At 40.2% G+C, this 16,341-nt stretch overlaps 1 protein-coding gene and 1 long non-coding RNA gene across 5 annotated transcripts in view; both read right to left on the reverse strand.

Annotated features, from left to right (window-relative positions):
• Nucleotides 1-2,947, reverse strand: part of LOC138687795 (uncharacterized) — a 33,115-nt gene extending 30,168 nt beyond the window's left edge. Inside the window, exon 1 of the long non-coding RNA XR_011326926.1 lies at nt 1,470-2,947. This is a non-coding gene — a long non-coding RNA (uncharacterized lncRNA). The remainder of the gene's footprint in view (nt 1-1,469) is intronic.
• Nucleotides 2,948-4,938: 1,991 nt separating this feature from the next.
• RAB11FIP2 (RAB11 family interacting protein 2) overlaps nt 4,939-16,341 on the reverse strand; it is a 62,347-nt gene continuing 50,944 nt past the window's right edge. Inside the window, exons 10-11 of one of the 4 annotated variants that reach the window (XR_011326922.1) lie at nt 11,294-12,358; nt 4,939-9,414 (exon numbers count right to left, since the gene is read on the reverse strand). The gene's annotated coding sequence lies outside the window, so the exon portion shown is untranslated. Of the gene's footprint in view, nt 9,415-10,208; nt 12,359-16,341 lie in introns of those variants that run through there. The other 3 variants (XR_011326923.1, XR_011326924.1, XR_011326921.1) reach the window with 3 other exon arrangements.

Here is a 16,341-nt window from a genome sequence, read left to right on the forward strand (position 1 = left end):
TGATGGCAATGAAAATAATACTCCCCAGACACAAAAGTACACTTGTTTTCAGATTAATGCATCCTGAATGTGAGCTTTTCATCTCCTTTCTGAATGAGTTAACGTGTGCTCGTTCGCCTTGGCCAGAAACTGAACTGCAGATTCATTATTTGGAAACTTATTTGCGCTGAAGTCCATAAGGCCAGTGGCTTGGGAAGATGAAAACAGCTTTCCACAGGGTCTCATTTTGGGAAAAGCTGGTTGCCCAGGGCTGCCAAATGCATTCCCAATGAACTCTTCCGTTTGCACGTTACATTTGGGCTGAAATTGAGACAGCGAATACCTAACTGCTCTCAGGCCTGATCCAAGGATCTCCAATGGCTCTTTGCGAGGGTAAATGATGCATTTGAAAAATCAATTCATACTGCTCAACAAGGAGCCCGAGAATGCTGTCATCTTGCACTAGGACTGCGTGTTCCCTCTTCTCAGAGAAGAGCATCGCTATCTGCCATAACTGCCAGGTCCCATGCTCATATCAATTAATTCCTGGAGTGCACTGTCAATTAGTATGTATAATGGATGACAATTTCACAAATGTTCTAACTTCATTTTCTGTTTTCTAAATTGTTATTAGCACAGAATTAAATTATTCTTTGATTAATACAGCAACACTTTTTTTTGGTGCTTTCAGATATTGCCTTTTCAGTAGTACAACTCTGTGTATTTTTCTCACTTATCTGTGGATAGAATATGTAAGATAGAAGATAGCTGTAAAATACATTGGTCTACTTGTAACTACTTGTTACCACTTGTAACTACTGTTCTTTCCATAACTGGAGAAAAATTACACTAATTTAGACACAGATGTTTCGTTACACTTAGCTTCAGTTCAACTTTCAATGGAAGAGAATACTGAAAAACATTAATTTAAAAGTTGGATCGAAAAGCCAAACCAGCAGCATCAGTTCATTCCAAAAGCTATATTTTGATACTGTCAAAACATTTTCAGACATTCTGGCAACACCTGACTTCGCAAAGTATTTCAATTCTGACAAATGATGTGTTCTGAGAGAGTGTATCTTGTACACAGTCTCTTTAAAGTTCCTCCAGTCTGATGTCATTTTATATTTCTCTTTAACAATAGACTATTTAAATTAATGGGACTTATTTGTAATATGTTTTTTGCTGCTATTATAACTCTGCACAAACAACTGCCCTCAGTCCCAACTGACAGAAACTCCCCAAGCACAACCGGTATCAACACTGTTAAATCAGACGTACCATCCTTGGCCTAGTTCATTCACATACCTTGATCAAATCTCCTTCTTTTTCCAAGCATTAGTTCATTATCTCCCTGCTATCTGTGCCTCTGATTGTAACTTCATCCCGGAGAACACTAATTCCACATACTGAGAGCAGAAGAAAAGCCCCACGACTGCTTGTTCTAGAGTCCTCGACAAATGGCTGTCGATTCACCGAAGCCACCCTACCTGAAATCTTCCGTAGACTTTCGTACTGACACTGCAAATGCCATTCCTGGACATGCACTATCGCTGTGCACGCATACACGTCTGCTTGCTTTTTCCACAACCGGCTGTGTTTTGAAAAGACCTGCAGGTGAAAGCCCAATGTTACTAAAACCTGACTCTGCAAACTCACAAAGTCACTTTGAGGCTTGGAAGAAAGCTGTTAAATGATCGGGTTTTTTTTCCTATGATGCATACAGTGGTAATATGCATGGGATAAATCGAAAAGCTGAGAAAAACCTCTTTCTCAGCTCTGGAATTCCCCCTCATACAGTGGCATTGCTGTTCAGTCCAGGAAAAACAGTATCTGGGTTTGCATCAGTGAAAGCCCCGGCCAGAAATAAGAACATCATGCAACAGGACAGGAATATAAAGGCACAATACAAATTCCTTTACTGGTAAATCACGGAATATCATACTTTAAGATCACAAACTTTTCACAAATATATGAGCTGAGAATATTTTAAGAGGTTTCTGTAAGCTATTAATCTATTGTGGTCTATTTAGTGCTTGCCCTGTATTATAGGGCACATTTCACAGTCGTCTTGACTACAGACAAATCATGAAAAATAGACAGGCATATTTTTATGCATTCATAAACAGAACAGATCTAAATTTAGCTTAATAAAAGCAGACTATTCAAGTACTAAAATACTTAGAATGCAATACTTATAACATAACAGTCATGTACAACATGAGACTTCAGGGTTGCCTTGGCACGACTCTGATTGACAGCTCACTTCTAACTTTGCACATACAGGTGAGCTCACTCTGTTTCTCATCCGTGTCACTAAAATCCTCTGGTCAGAGTACATAATCACATCCGAACCAAGGCTCTTATGTTAAAGGCAAAAGATGTTATATAAAATAAGCTAAAACTGGTGACCCCTCCCCAAACAACAGTATCATTTCCAATGGTATTTCAGCTCTGATTTTGGGAAGACGCATGGAGGTATGTAGGTATCTCCTCTTTGTGGGATTTTCGTCTGCATTCCAGCATGTGTGCTGGTGAACCACTGTGAACTGAATGATCTCATCCAGCTAATTCTTTTAGACTTCATTTTAGCAAAGCTTAAAATTAAAGCTACTCTCACAAATAAAAATGTTAAGACATTTGAACTCACTGGAGCTTTGGAACACTGGTTAAATTTAAAAATCTATGCTGGTTAAACATGAATTATCATTTTACTTATGAAGTACTTTTAAAAAATATTACAATATAGAAGAACTGTAGAACTACACAGCCATCCACTAAAGTGAGAATATAAATTCCCCAATCTAATAGTTATTTGACTGAGCTAATATTGAAACACTTAATAGCATTTAAACAAAAAATGTTCAAATTTCTTTTAAAAGTAGTACTCTGATCATAAGATTTAAATTATCATATTCATTAGAGAAATACCGTGCTAGGAGTGAAACTCTAACATTGTAGTGAACCAAATTGACACACAGAAATATATTTGCCTTAAAAAGAAGATAGGCGCTAATGTGGGATATATTGGCACATGGAAATCCTCTTTGTCAGGGCTACTGTATCTTTCCCTAGAGCAAGTTATCATTTAACTTTCCCCATTTTTCTATTAAAAAGACAATCAATATTTTGAAAGCATACATTAACAGTAGTTTCAAAACATGACAGGAGCAGGCAGAAAAGACACGGTCATATGTCTTAATTTTCATTCTAAATATAAATGAAAACATGAGTGTTTATTTTTAAGCCCGCAGACCAAAGCATCTAATTGATCCCACTTGGGAGACAGGGTCTGAATAAAGGGCCATTATGTTTTGATGAGATACACAATTGCCTTGAACTTGCCAGGAGTTCAGGTGTGGGTATATCTGTACCCTGAGCGCTTGCAGGAATGTCGGTTTCTGCGCACTCCTGCTCATGCATCTGCCTCGTGCAGCCCTTGTAGGGACCGGCTCTATTTCACTAGAATAACTTCGCTATTCATGAACAATAAGGTTCAAATTGTACTTTTCTTTAACACAACATTAACTCTCAAAGAGCTGGAAATTCAGTATTCTGTTCCCTAAGCTTAGATTCCAAATCAGTCACTGAGAACATTATATGAGCAGTAATCCCATTAAATATATCATCTTGCAAATATCTAAATCCAGTTAATTAACTTGTATTGCAAAAGAACTCCAAGATACAGTTTTCAGTGAGCAAACTTACATTTTAGGTTTCTAATTATATCAGAAATAAGTTTCATATCTCCTTTTTATTTAAAAATTAGAGTAAAATCACCTAAAAATCTATAAGCATCGGCAAAATAGGTGTTCTAGACATACAGAAATTAATAAAATCTGAGTGTCCTTTGTTAAACTCTTCTCTTGTGGAGAGATTGTATACAATAGAGGCCCCATAAGCGTTGAAAAAGAGGAACACTACCTGAAGAAAGTTGCAAAATATTTTCCACTGAAAAACTAAACAGGAACAAATGACTGGACAGGTAACAACTGAAGCTGTTTTGCAGTTCATGAAGAATGCAGTATTATAATTCCTGTAGTTGGAAATTAGTTCACTAAAGGCTAGCAGTGGTGAAAGCATAAGAAAAATATCAGAAGAAATTTATTTGCAGCCCAAGTGATTAAAAAAATAGATAAAAAGAGATTTTTCAAGAGATATGAACTAAGCCATTTTATTATGCCCGCAGTTAAGGGTGAGGCACTCTTCCAGCGAGAATATATTTAAAGTAAACTGTGAATTTATATATTCATGTGATTTCACTTTACAAACAAATATAAAAATAGAGCCAACAAAAGGCTAGATCAGGCTATCTCGGGGTGCCGCTCATCAAGCTCTTTTCTAAAAGTACTCACCTAGAATTTCCCCTCCTTTTCCGAGGGTGACACCACCTCGCTAAGTCACCAGGACAGCTGTTTTATTCCAGAGCAGGATCACCATCCATCAGCATGGAGTGGAAGGGAGGGCAGCAGAGGGGGCCAAGCAAACCTCGGCGTGTTACGGAGCAGGATTCCGCGCAGGGATCGGATAGGGATAAATGAATACTGTATTTTCAGGGCTGCCTGTAACCATTTACTTGGCTTTCAAAAGGAACAGTAGTTGGTAAGGGAAAATATTTTAAAAAGTACTTTAAAATAATTTGACTCCCCGCCAAGGTTAAATAGAAAAACTGATTCTAAAAGGTCTTCTTAAAGTATTGTCTGATGCTATGCAAAAAATAAGTGACGTGGCCTGAGCATCTCACCTTATTGTCCTTTACAAAGGCGTACGTTGAACCGTAAAGCTCAGCTGAAAACGTATATCTCCCCAAGGTTTGGGTGCGTCGGAGGACAGAGGGTAAGGCAGACCCAGTTACAGGCTGGGTTAGACCCAGGCTAACTAGCTAATTCAGAAAGTACTCCATATGCCAACTAGTTGTTCCTCTCTCCACCCCTCCCCAAGGGCTGCAGAATGTAGGGTTACACGGGACACTGTCTCTCATGGTAAAAATAGAGCTATTCTGTATTGCGCCTAGATATTTTTGATTGCAACGTGTTGTCTTCCAGCTGCTCAGAGACCTGCTGGTCATTAACACTCCTTCGGGTTTGCCGGCTCGGGCGAGCCTGAAGGAGGTAACCTAGCTGGACTCCTGTAAGCCCTAGGTCTCTGCCAATGTAGTTGTTTTCTCAAAAAAAGAGCGTAGGGATCATTCACATGAACAGCCCAGCTCGTGGGGTTGCGAAGGATGCGTGGGAAATCCGCCAGGAAGGCGAGCGTGTCGGCAAGATGAGACACAGGACCTGTCAGCTCTGCAGGTGCAGAAAAACTTCTCAGCAGCAGCAGTGACAAAACTGGCTGCTGCCTTTGCTAACTGGAAGCGGTCCTCATCATCACCTTAAAGTCTGGAGTAAGTTTCCCAGGCTTTTTTCTTTTAATGTCCCGTGAAAAGGTCTCTTTTCGGCGCATGCCAGGCAGCGTTGCAGTGTCACTTAAATCAGTACAGCTCTACGACCATACATGAAGTCACTCGTGATTTTAGACTGAACTCCCAGCAGTTTCAGGCATAAAGGACTGGGTCTTTTGTGTTCAAAATGCGGATAACAGCAAAGATTAAAAAAAATGGGGCAGAAGGGATAAACCCTGCTGTCTGTTTAAAAGACTGACCACAATAGACAATACATTTGCCTATGAAAGTAGAAGAGAGGATATTTTAGAAACAAATCAGCCACAGTATGTGGTTTGGTGTTTTATTAATTGAATTCTGCCCATATTAACAAGTGTTACTACTTTTTTTTCCTTCAAATTATGCCAATTATGATTTCTCTTATGAAAATAATGATTCGTGTTTTAGATTGAGTTGTGTGAACATGAAACAAAAGCAGTATGGAGTAAAACTGAAAAGAATTTTGAATTATTTCCCTCCAGTTTATCAGTACTTCAGGTCACAGTCCACTCACCAATTATCCAAATGGTACTTGGTCTCAAAAGAGCTAATAACTACTTAGTCATCAAAGAGAAGCTTCTGGGATTCACAAAACCTCCATAGCCACATCCTCACTTTAAACTGCCATGAGCTGTATTGTGGTACCGCAGTGTCACTGGCTGAGCATCACAAAAAAGCCATTCCCTCAAAATACAGGGATACACAAACACCATTATCTTTTTCTACCCTTATGCAAATTTATCTCTTTCTTCCTAGCTGCGCTTTCTCCTTTTCCCTTTATGTATGTGGCTGTTGTGGTATCTGTTACTGTGATCTACCTGCCTTGCTCAGTTTCTTTCACTGAAATATTGTCATTTCATCCCAACATTGAGGCCAGCTGCCTCAGGCATAATTCAGTGCTCCAAGTCTCCTTTCTCCAGGCATTTCTCCCTTTTCTCTGACGACAGGCCTCTAATTTTGGATCTCCAATACTCACCTAAGTTGTATGCCTGAAGCACCCCCTGCCTGGGGACACCCCCACCGAGTTAGCTGGTCCTGATGGGAGAGCTGGAGCCTATTTAATGCTCTAGTAATGCTGTACACGTGGAACCCACAAGGTTCAAGTCCCCTGCTCTTGAAACATCGGAGGTGACAAGATTTTGTTCCATACTGCCAGAATGGGCTACGGTCCCACCATCTGCTCCTGAAGAACAAAACATGACCTAGACTCCACCCAGAACAGTAAGAAAATACACTGTTTGCACCGGTCAGAGCAAGGAATCAGTGTTCCCCTCCAGGTCAGTTTTAGACAAGGGTGCTGGGTCAACTTGGACTTGCGATCCAAAGTCTAGAAGCATTTTAGCCCAAGGTAGGTGTCTTATGACAGCATCTAACAGCGCATAATTTTTCACACCTTGGGCTGTAGCTGCACGTGTGCCTGTGATTTTGGATCCATTTTGGAATCAAGAGTTCAATCTCCAGGCCTCCAAACTGAAGAGAAAGCCTTGTGGTTATGCTATAGCATCATCTACAGCTTGAAAGTTATAAAAAAATGGAAGTGTTTTTCACTTCGTAGATTAAACAGCTGCTTCATGAGTTGAAAGTGACCTTGAACAATGCTGTTGTCTGCAGCCCAGTGCGTTATCTGCTCTTGGCTCCTTTTCAATGGCTTGGACAATAACTTAGCACCAGAAACTTCACCTCACATTTTCCAGTCAGGCAACAATTAGATCAACAATAAAGCATGTTTTCTGTCCCTTTTGGCTATCTTGAGAAACACGCATCACCATTTCTCCATCTTTGGCCTCTGGCAAGAATGCACAGTGGCCAGGTCATTTACTCTTCAGTATTGTTTACTACTCGAATTTAACAAAAAGCCCTTGTGAATTTTCTGGAAACCCCCAAAATATTATGACTTGACTTTAAAGTACACTGTGTTCCCTTAGCTTGCCTAAATATTAAACAGCTTTATTTCCAGTGAAAGGGTTAATACCGGTATTTTACCCTTTTTGGATCCAGTTGTTGAAAGAGGGAGAGCTTCATGCACCACAGGAACCTGCAGTAGTACCCTAATGGCAGTATAATTAGAAGTATCATCGTGGTAATGATTCTTTTCATCTGGCAAAAGGCTTTAACAGAAAAGATCTCTTATTCAGTTAGTTTCCCCTGCCCATTCTCTTACCTCTGCAATGCCCCTTTTCTAGGTCAGCATCAGAAGTTAATACTGGGTGTTTGACAAGGCTTTAGACTTTGTGCTCATCAAACTAATTAAAGAGAAACACATCCAAAGCCTAGTGAATTATTTTACTTTTTAAAAATGCTGCCCATTCATCTTGTTTAAAGATTTACCTGGCTCAGTGGGTTTGATTAATGAAAAGGACAATGGGGCTCTTGTCACTGCAACCTACAGTCACTTGGTTCAGGGTCAGCAGGTTGAGCGAGAGGCCTCCATGTCTATATTTAGTCTCTCTCTACTTGAAAAATCCGAAGGATTGAAACGTTACTGATTTTATCAGCATGCCACGGTTTGGAGGAACAGACAAGAACTGTCTTGATCTCAAACTTCATTCAACTCTTTTTGGTTTGTTTAAGTTAAATAGCACACAGCACATCCCCCATGGTTGTCCTGGATATAGATAAGTAGGATGGCTTTATGTTAACACTAAAACCGAGTCTGGAAGTGAGGTATGGACTCTGAGTAAGCTTAAAATGCAGATTCTTATGAAGTGCTACTGGGGAAAACTTGCACCAATATACATGTTTGCATAAACTCTGAAAAGACAAAAAAAAAAGGGAGGGGATATGATGCATATTAAATACCAGTGAGCTTATAAAATAATCGTAAATGCCTTGATCCCGCAAACATTTTTCATGCAATTAGCCACACCATCACAAATGCTCTTATGATTGGACTGGAGCGTTGACTCTGCCACAGATTTGAAACAAGGTAAAAAAATCACATTCATATAATTCCAGAACCAGCAACAAACCAGACTTCTACTAAAACTCAGCGTGGTCCACAGCTCCCCTTCGTTTCAGCAGAAGGACGCAACCCCCGTCAGCCTTGCTGAACTGGGACGACTCCTCCGTGTCCTCTCCCTCGGCGATGCTGCCGGTTGCGTTGGGAAGGGGCCGAGCGTTGGCTCCCTCCGCTCCGCACCCTGCCTGCGCGCCAGCCAGCTGCCGAGAGCTGTTGCCTCCTTGCGACACAGGCAGCGAGCAGGAAAAGTACCCAGCGCGGATTATAATCCGCCCTCTAGTGATTAATACAGTTAACATTTGGCAGCGTCATTAACATTATTTATGCATCGCATAATTACATATTCATTACGTAATTATTTCATTATGCAACAGTGATAATGCTCATGCTTTACACCTTTCTAAGAGGTTCTTTAATATAATCAATGGACTGAGCATCTTGCAGATTGCTGATAATTATGGGTTATGAACATTAATAACTCCTTCTACTGATATGTTTATAGCCATATAAGACACAAATCATGCCTTTTGTCCTAGGACAGCTACTGTTGCACAAAGCCATCTGCAAGCACATACTGAGATTGTGCAAAACAACCATCCAGTTGCTTCACTTCAGTGCTTAGGGCCAGTGCTTTCAGCTGTGCGAGTTATTAGCAATAATGCCCAGATCCTCTCCTGTGAGGCTGAGTAAGATTTTCTTACTGATTTAAACACCACAGGAGCAGGGCCGAAACATTATATCTTTAGCCAAAGCAGCAGCACGACAAAAAAAGATGTTTGTGATTTGGAGGGAAGGGCATGGTTCCTAATGTTTATTCTTGTAAGCAGTCTTTGACAAGTAATAGGCTTTGTTACGTGTTACTGTACCTTGATTTTAAGACACCTCTTGAGGTCCTTTATCAAGAATTAATAGCATCACGCCAGAATAACTCAACAGTGCGGTGCTCTACTGTCCTGTGCCAAGCTCTGCTTCAGGTATCTGGAAGACCTTCCATAGCTGCTCCAAATGCCAAGCCTTCTTTAGCGCAAGCACCACTGTTATCATGCCAGTTCAGCTGGGCAAAAACATGAGAGAATGCGTCACGAGAGCCTTGGTCCCGAGTTTTGTCTGTGATGTACACTAGTCCCAGCGCAGAAATGGGAGAACAAGTCCTACAGTGACTGACCGTGCCCGCAGGAGTGTTGGGGCACAACCGAAAGGAACGTGTCCCCCTCTTACCCCCACCCAGCTCCTGTGTGCGCGCGTACTCCGGCCTCGTGTTTCACCCCCCCAGTCTGCACTGACTGCAGCTGCTGGCTAGTACAGCTGTGGAAACCCACTCTCATTCAACAGTCACTTTATTCTTGCAAATAAAACACTTCTGGGCTTGATCATTTTATCTACCCTATCATCTAGGAAATGCATTTGGATAAAGGGACATTTATTGAACAGTCTTTTATCATACAAGTATTTCTACTAAAGAAAGATTTCCAGGATTCAACTCTGTGTATTTAAAATGTAAAATTCAAAGAAGTTTTATTGCCAGACTTTCACTTCTCAATAATTATGTCTTAATTGTTCTACAAGTGTGCGTTGCAATTTGTCATACATTCTAGAAATTAGCATACAGGAAAATACACCTTCCTTCTGCTTAATAAATCAAGAAGCTGTATTTTTAATGCTGCTTTTTAAATGCAGCCATGCACTAGTGTTCTCCCTAGATTTTTAAATAGGTAAATACTACGGTGCGATGTTTGCAAGAAAAAAAAAAGAAAAGATTAAAGAGAGATGAGACTGTTGGGGGGAAGAAAAGTGTCATCTTTTCCACATAGCAAGTTAGATAGCAAATACAGTCAGCTAAGAAAAAGATCAGACACTGAACTCAATTTTTACTGTATTAAATTTGAAATACCATGTCTCCTCATTCCCATGAGAGAATTTTATGTAATCTTTCACACTGTACTTCTGCAAGAGCCATTTGCAACCATGCTGCCTATGGTTTTTCAAGGCCTAAATTTCTAACGTGGGGAGGTACATTTTTTAAGTATGCCATCAGCCGTAGTGCACCCACCCGCTGAAGGTCTGAACATTTCCTGCAGTGGCTTTGAGATAAAGATTTCCTGATACCTGCAAGCCCTGTAAGAAAAATATTGTTTACAAATGAGAAATTCTGATGCCTGATATTCCAGGCAGCACTAGGTGTTAGATCTTCTTTCTTGACATCATTACACGTTTCCAGGTGTTAGGTATTTCATTATTTAAGAGTAGGTAGAAAAGCCAGACAATAAGTATTCATAAAATGTCAGACATTCTCCAAAGGGCTGTTTGAGTTACTACAGACCATAAAGCTCTGACTTTTATTGGGCTTGAAAATGATAGTTATTTAAAGGAAATTATGTCACTACTTAAAATATTTTACCAGCAGAAACTGCTTAGCACCGTATCTTTAAACCACCAAGAAAGAAACTCCAGAGAGTTTCCACTACATTACAGCTTTCTGACAGCTCTTGCTAGTGTTGCAAAGCTATTACAGGTAAAATAAGAAATAATCTTCCTATCCTGGGTCAAGAATTCCAAGGCCATCAACACTGTTTTTGCTCAGGATCGTGTGCCCTGCTTGGTGATTAGCCATGCTATTAGCCCTCTAAGTGAGGTCCTTTGCAGCCCTTCATCTGCATCTTGAATTCTTCGGGGTACATGAGTTGACACAGGGTCAGCTGAAAGCCAGCTCACTTCCAAAACACGTATGTAATTGGGTACAGACAAAAACGCAGTTTAAGTGAAGAATTAAGAGCTAAATGAAATGGCTCCTTACACTACCCTGCGGCTGAAACAGTACTTGAGATCTTCGTTGTTGCCTTGCAGCTACACAACGTGCTTGCCTGCATGCTAACTGGAGCAGAGGAGCAGCAAGCTAAGAGGCTTGCTATAACAAGAGTATGATAGAGACATACCTGCAGAGTGGTTCTCTTCAGTTTCTTACTCGACCCTGTGTAGCACTGGAGCAGCCAATTTGTTCAGCTGGGGCAGGTCCGTGGAGTCTCCACGGGCACCTCACCGCCGTCCCGTTACAGCAAAGGGCTTAGGGCAGCTCTGGCAGGGGAAGAGCCAAGATGCAAGAAGACGATGCACGTGAAAAGTGACTTACGATCAAACAAACAGCGAGGAGCAGGGAAGCAGAAACCACGTTAAACAGGGTCCTGCTATTGGCAAGGTGTGGATAGAAAAAGAGAATCAAAGTATCTGGGTTTGGATATAGAATGGGTTCCAGCTCCTGCTAGACTTTTGGGTCTGTGACAAGTACTTGCAGAGTGTATTTGTTTGAAGTCTGCAGATCAAAGTTAGTGCATAGACCATGCTGTCGCTTCTACCTTTACAGAATTCCCAAGATACTGAAAAACCGGAATGGCTAATGCAAGAAAAAGAGGAATAATTCTCTGAGATAGCTGAAAACTATGGTGGTATTTAAGGATTTCACACTGACGTAAATAGATATAATTTACCTGTATAGCTTTACAACAATAGCAAGAGCTGTTCACCTCTTGGTGAAGGATTCTTGTTATTTATACACATACGTTTTAAAACAGGATGAACAAATAAAAAGCACCAAAGTATCCCATTGCTATCCATGCTTCTGACCTTCCAGGACAGGGCCAGAAATCAAATACGCTGCATAGCACATTAGCTAATTAAGAGGGGTGAAAAGGGACATTCACACTATATAGTACATATTTTCTGAATGGGGGCAATCTAACAGAACCTCTTTATCTGTTATTATAAAATACTCTGAATTAGCAAATAAATTCTTCAGCAGAGAATCTTTTCAGCATGTCTGTTCAAGTATGCCATCAAAATTGTTGGTAACACACTGGTTATGATACAGCTGCTGGTTTGCCTTTGTGACTTTTGCTGGATCCTTCAATACAGTCATTCTGAAGGTCCCAGATGTTCAGTCTAACAACTCACATGCCTTATTTGTGTTACAAGCCCCTCACTCTTCAGTACGGCTGTGCTTATTCCTGTAACGACAAAGTAGGTATTTCTTTCAATAACATTCACTTGTCATTAGAAAAATATCCTAATTATGAATTCAAAAGTGACAGATTGTGAGATTCAGTTTGCAAAGATGATGTCACTGGTGGGGAATTGGTGGATAACCTGCAATTACCTCTTTGAATAAAGACATCAGTGTTATATCTCGAGAAATAATGGCTAATGATATGTCTTCCAAAAGGAAATAGCGTTATTAATTACCTTACTGTGAACACACCACTTATTGACAGCTTTGAAGGCCATTCATCCAATTAAGTATAATGACTAAAAGCTTCATTTGGCCTTCATGGTTATACAGATGGGCTAAGAACAGAGAGCAAGATCCTGATTTCATTTATAACCTTCATAAATATTCAGAGAAAGTCACAAACACCCATGGAGCTACCCTGGTTTCTATTGCTGTGATTAGAGTCAGACTGTGGCAGGTAATGATGGTATAGAAAGCGCAGTAAATTGATACCTCTAATACCTTGAAGACTTATTGTTGTGCAATAATACAATCTGTCATCTCTTCTGATTGTTACTAAGCACTTTGCTTCCAAGCACTTTCCTATCAACATTTAGGGGGTTTTTCTTTCCCCAACTATCGTCCAGGCCTGCATACATTTCAGTGACAGATGATTTACTTGCAACCACAGCCCTATCTAAGTTACTTCTTACTAACAAAACTAATTTTTGCAATATTTCACGCTTTCCACAGTTTTTTTTCTCCCTCAGATGAATCTAACAATCATTCTAAAAATCATTCATTCATATTATACTTTGCCTCAGTTTTATGGATCTGCTTCTGATTTCATTCACACGCTGCCGTAAGAAGAATAATGTAACCGAAGCCAACAGAATTTCTTTGGACTTTCCTTTTTGTAAGCGCCAACAGAATCTGGCCTTAGGCATAAAGGATCATTTTTATGGACCCATCTAGGCATCTCTACAGTCCTCATTAACATGCCATTTTGCTGATTAATTATTTTAATGGATGGCAAGACAAATCCTAGTGCACGGCACAGCTCAGCTAACATGTCTCTAAGATAACAGCGTGGCTATTAACATTGCTTCTGCCATCGCTGGCTTTTATCTTTGAACAGCAACAGGTTGCTAATGATAATGTGGTTATCGTTTTCACATTTTGGAACATCAAAAATGCTGACAGACTAAGGTGGCAACAGTTTGTAAGCACTCAGGTAGAACATCAAAGACCTTACTAAAGGTTTAGTACACACCAGCAGTAGCAACAGTTTTAGATCTACCTGTACCACCGGTCTAATCGCTCAGAAATCTGATACTGATGCTCATATGACATCCAAGAAATGCTTTTTTTGTTAAATTGAAAGCAACATTACAGCCAAATGGCAGCATCTGCAAGCGCTTTGTTTCTATGCAACACTGAAGAGCCAAGAAACTCACAACCTTGTAACAGCTGACATTGTAGAATAACTTAATGCTGCCAACAGGTCTTGAGAGAATGCAGAATTATATGTAAATATATCAAGTAAATGTTTTTAAGTGATAGGTCTTCACCCTGTGCAAACAAGTTGCAACAGCAGTATTTATCAAAAGGGTGCCTGATGCAAAGAAGTCAGATTAATTGTTTATGCAGAGGCATTCAGTCTGCATTGCAATGAGTGCAAGCACAGAAAAGAAATGTTTCTAGAAACCACCTCCTTCATGGGAATGACTGTGAATGAACTAAACACGGTGACAGCAATTTTAAGCATGATTTCAATACCTTCTGCCACTTTACATTGGCAAAGTATTTTTAGAGCTGACACGAAGAAGGGACAGTAACTGCTAGCGAGCAGGCCAGAAATATGACTGCTTCGTAGATGAGCCTCACCCATGAAGGTACCAAACCATGGAAAGACACACTCTTGTCTGAGGATGCCTGGAAACCCATCATCCCACGGACAAAGTGATTTTTTTTGAACTTGAAGCTACTAGATATTGATCTCTTCTTGCTGTGTTACCGTATTTCTGTTACTATAATTAAGGTCTGATACTATGGCAGACAATGCTTCCTGCAAGATGGGCAGGGATCCCAAGGATTGGTCTACTTTGCTTTTCCTGGCTATTCTTCAGAAATCACACCTGGCCCCATAGTTTCCAAGGTAGGGCAACCATTTCTGCTACTAGGCAAGCGGGATTTGGTATAGTCAAAACACAAATAGAGCAGAAGGATCCAAGTGAGAGCCTGGACTTTGTGCACAGTTACCTGGCACATGCTTTGGAGCTGTGCAGTGTTGCAGGGTCAGTTCCACAGTAGGGCTTTGCAACCTGGTCAGCCTGGATGGAGATTAAGGCTTAGCTGTGGCACTGGAATTCAGGGGTTTTTTTGTTTGAGACATCTTCATTTCATTTACGAAAGCAGGAGTGAAAGTCTACCATGAAACATTCTCTGCAGCTTTGAAACTAATTAAGCAGGAGGACTGTCAAGTGACTTCACTTCCATCATACCATGTGCCAAACAGCAGGGAAGCACAGGGACTGCAAAACAGCGGCGATACATCCTCCATCCCTATGTGGATCTCCATAATGGCTCTTACATACCAAAATCAGACAAGGACAAATAAGACATTACATTTTCTTAGGGCTACAGCTGATTGAAACCGAAAGCTGAGAAATTAGTCTAATCAGCATGACTGGCCCCCCAAGGCAAACAGAAACGTCACGACCTCCCATGTGTTATCCTGCTGCACCCAACTCCTTCCATTCAAGGACATCAGAGGAAACTGAGGAAGGCAGCAACGACATAGTTTCTTTGGGTCCCTTCACTAATACTTTGCCACCTTCAGTGGCACACTTCTCTGGTTGTCTGTTTAGCCCACAGCAAAACAAAAACAATCCCCCTACTCCTCCCCATTCCTCACATTAAATGTCACCGTATGGCAAAGTTCACACCAGAACTGGCATAAGTTGGGAGATGCAAATTCTAAGCATCTCGGTGAAAAATTGAAAAGGACAAGGTCACTGTGCTTCATAACACGTACCATAAGCAAAATTATCTTTTGATCTTGCAATTGGTTACATGTCAGTAACCACACACAATGAGGAAAAAGGTTCAAAAGCCTTATAAAATCATTAGAGTAACTGTTTTAAATTGATCATGTCATTTTGTAATGAAGCTCATGCAAAAGTCATAAAAAAAAATCAAAATTTACTCCCAAGAAGTAAACAAAAAATATTTTCCAATTAAAGCATTTAATTATGACAGCTACCATGATGAGTAAAACAAAAGAACATCATCAAAGAAAAGCTAATTTCTCTATAGCATCCTAATTCAGGACCTCATTTTCCAAACACGTTTAATAGCAAAAACAGGAGCATTGATTTAATGTGTTCTTTTTCGTTACTAAAGGTAATCATCAATACAAGCATTTTCAAGAGTGGAATTTAAAGTTAGCAAACACATGGTAAAATTTTGGACTGTCTCCACAGTACAAAAAGAAAAGAGTATAATAACTTTTTAGCCTCTACAGTCCACAATATTAAGGCAACGTTTACGTAGGCTTTCAATTTCTTAAACCAAGTTACTATCAAAGTGCCTTTGTAGCAAAAAAGGATGAATATTTGAAGTTAGCAGAAAATATTGTAAGTGCCAACGTGAATGAAGGAAAAAGTCATTGATAACAGCAGTCCTGCCATCCAAAAATTACTCTGCTCGGTGCCTATGCACAAAGGCCACTATAATAAATAAAGTTAGAAGCAAAGCAAAGGAGGAAGAATCACATTTCATGATATACTAGCACATGGCATATTACACACCTGTGATGAAAACACCTGCCCCCCATTCAATTGTACGTTCCGTACTGGCCACAGTAATACTGTTCATGTCCTATTAACTCTGGGTACCATTAATTAATTTGTGGCTAACAATGTTTTAGAGAGACTAATGCAATACTTGCACTTCCATAATTTACACCAGTAGCCAGGCTATCTATTTATCATCCATGGC

Source organism: Haliaeetus albicilla, chromosome 11 (assembly GCF_947461875.1).
Source record: "Haliaeetus albicilla chromosome 11, bHalAlb1.1, whole genome shotgun sequence".
In the NCBI taxonomy this organism is placed as follows: domain Eukaryota; kingdom Metazoa; phylum Chordata; class Aves; order Accipitriformes; family Accipitridae; genus Haliaeetus; species Haliaeetus albicilla.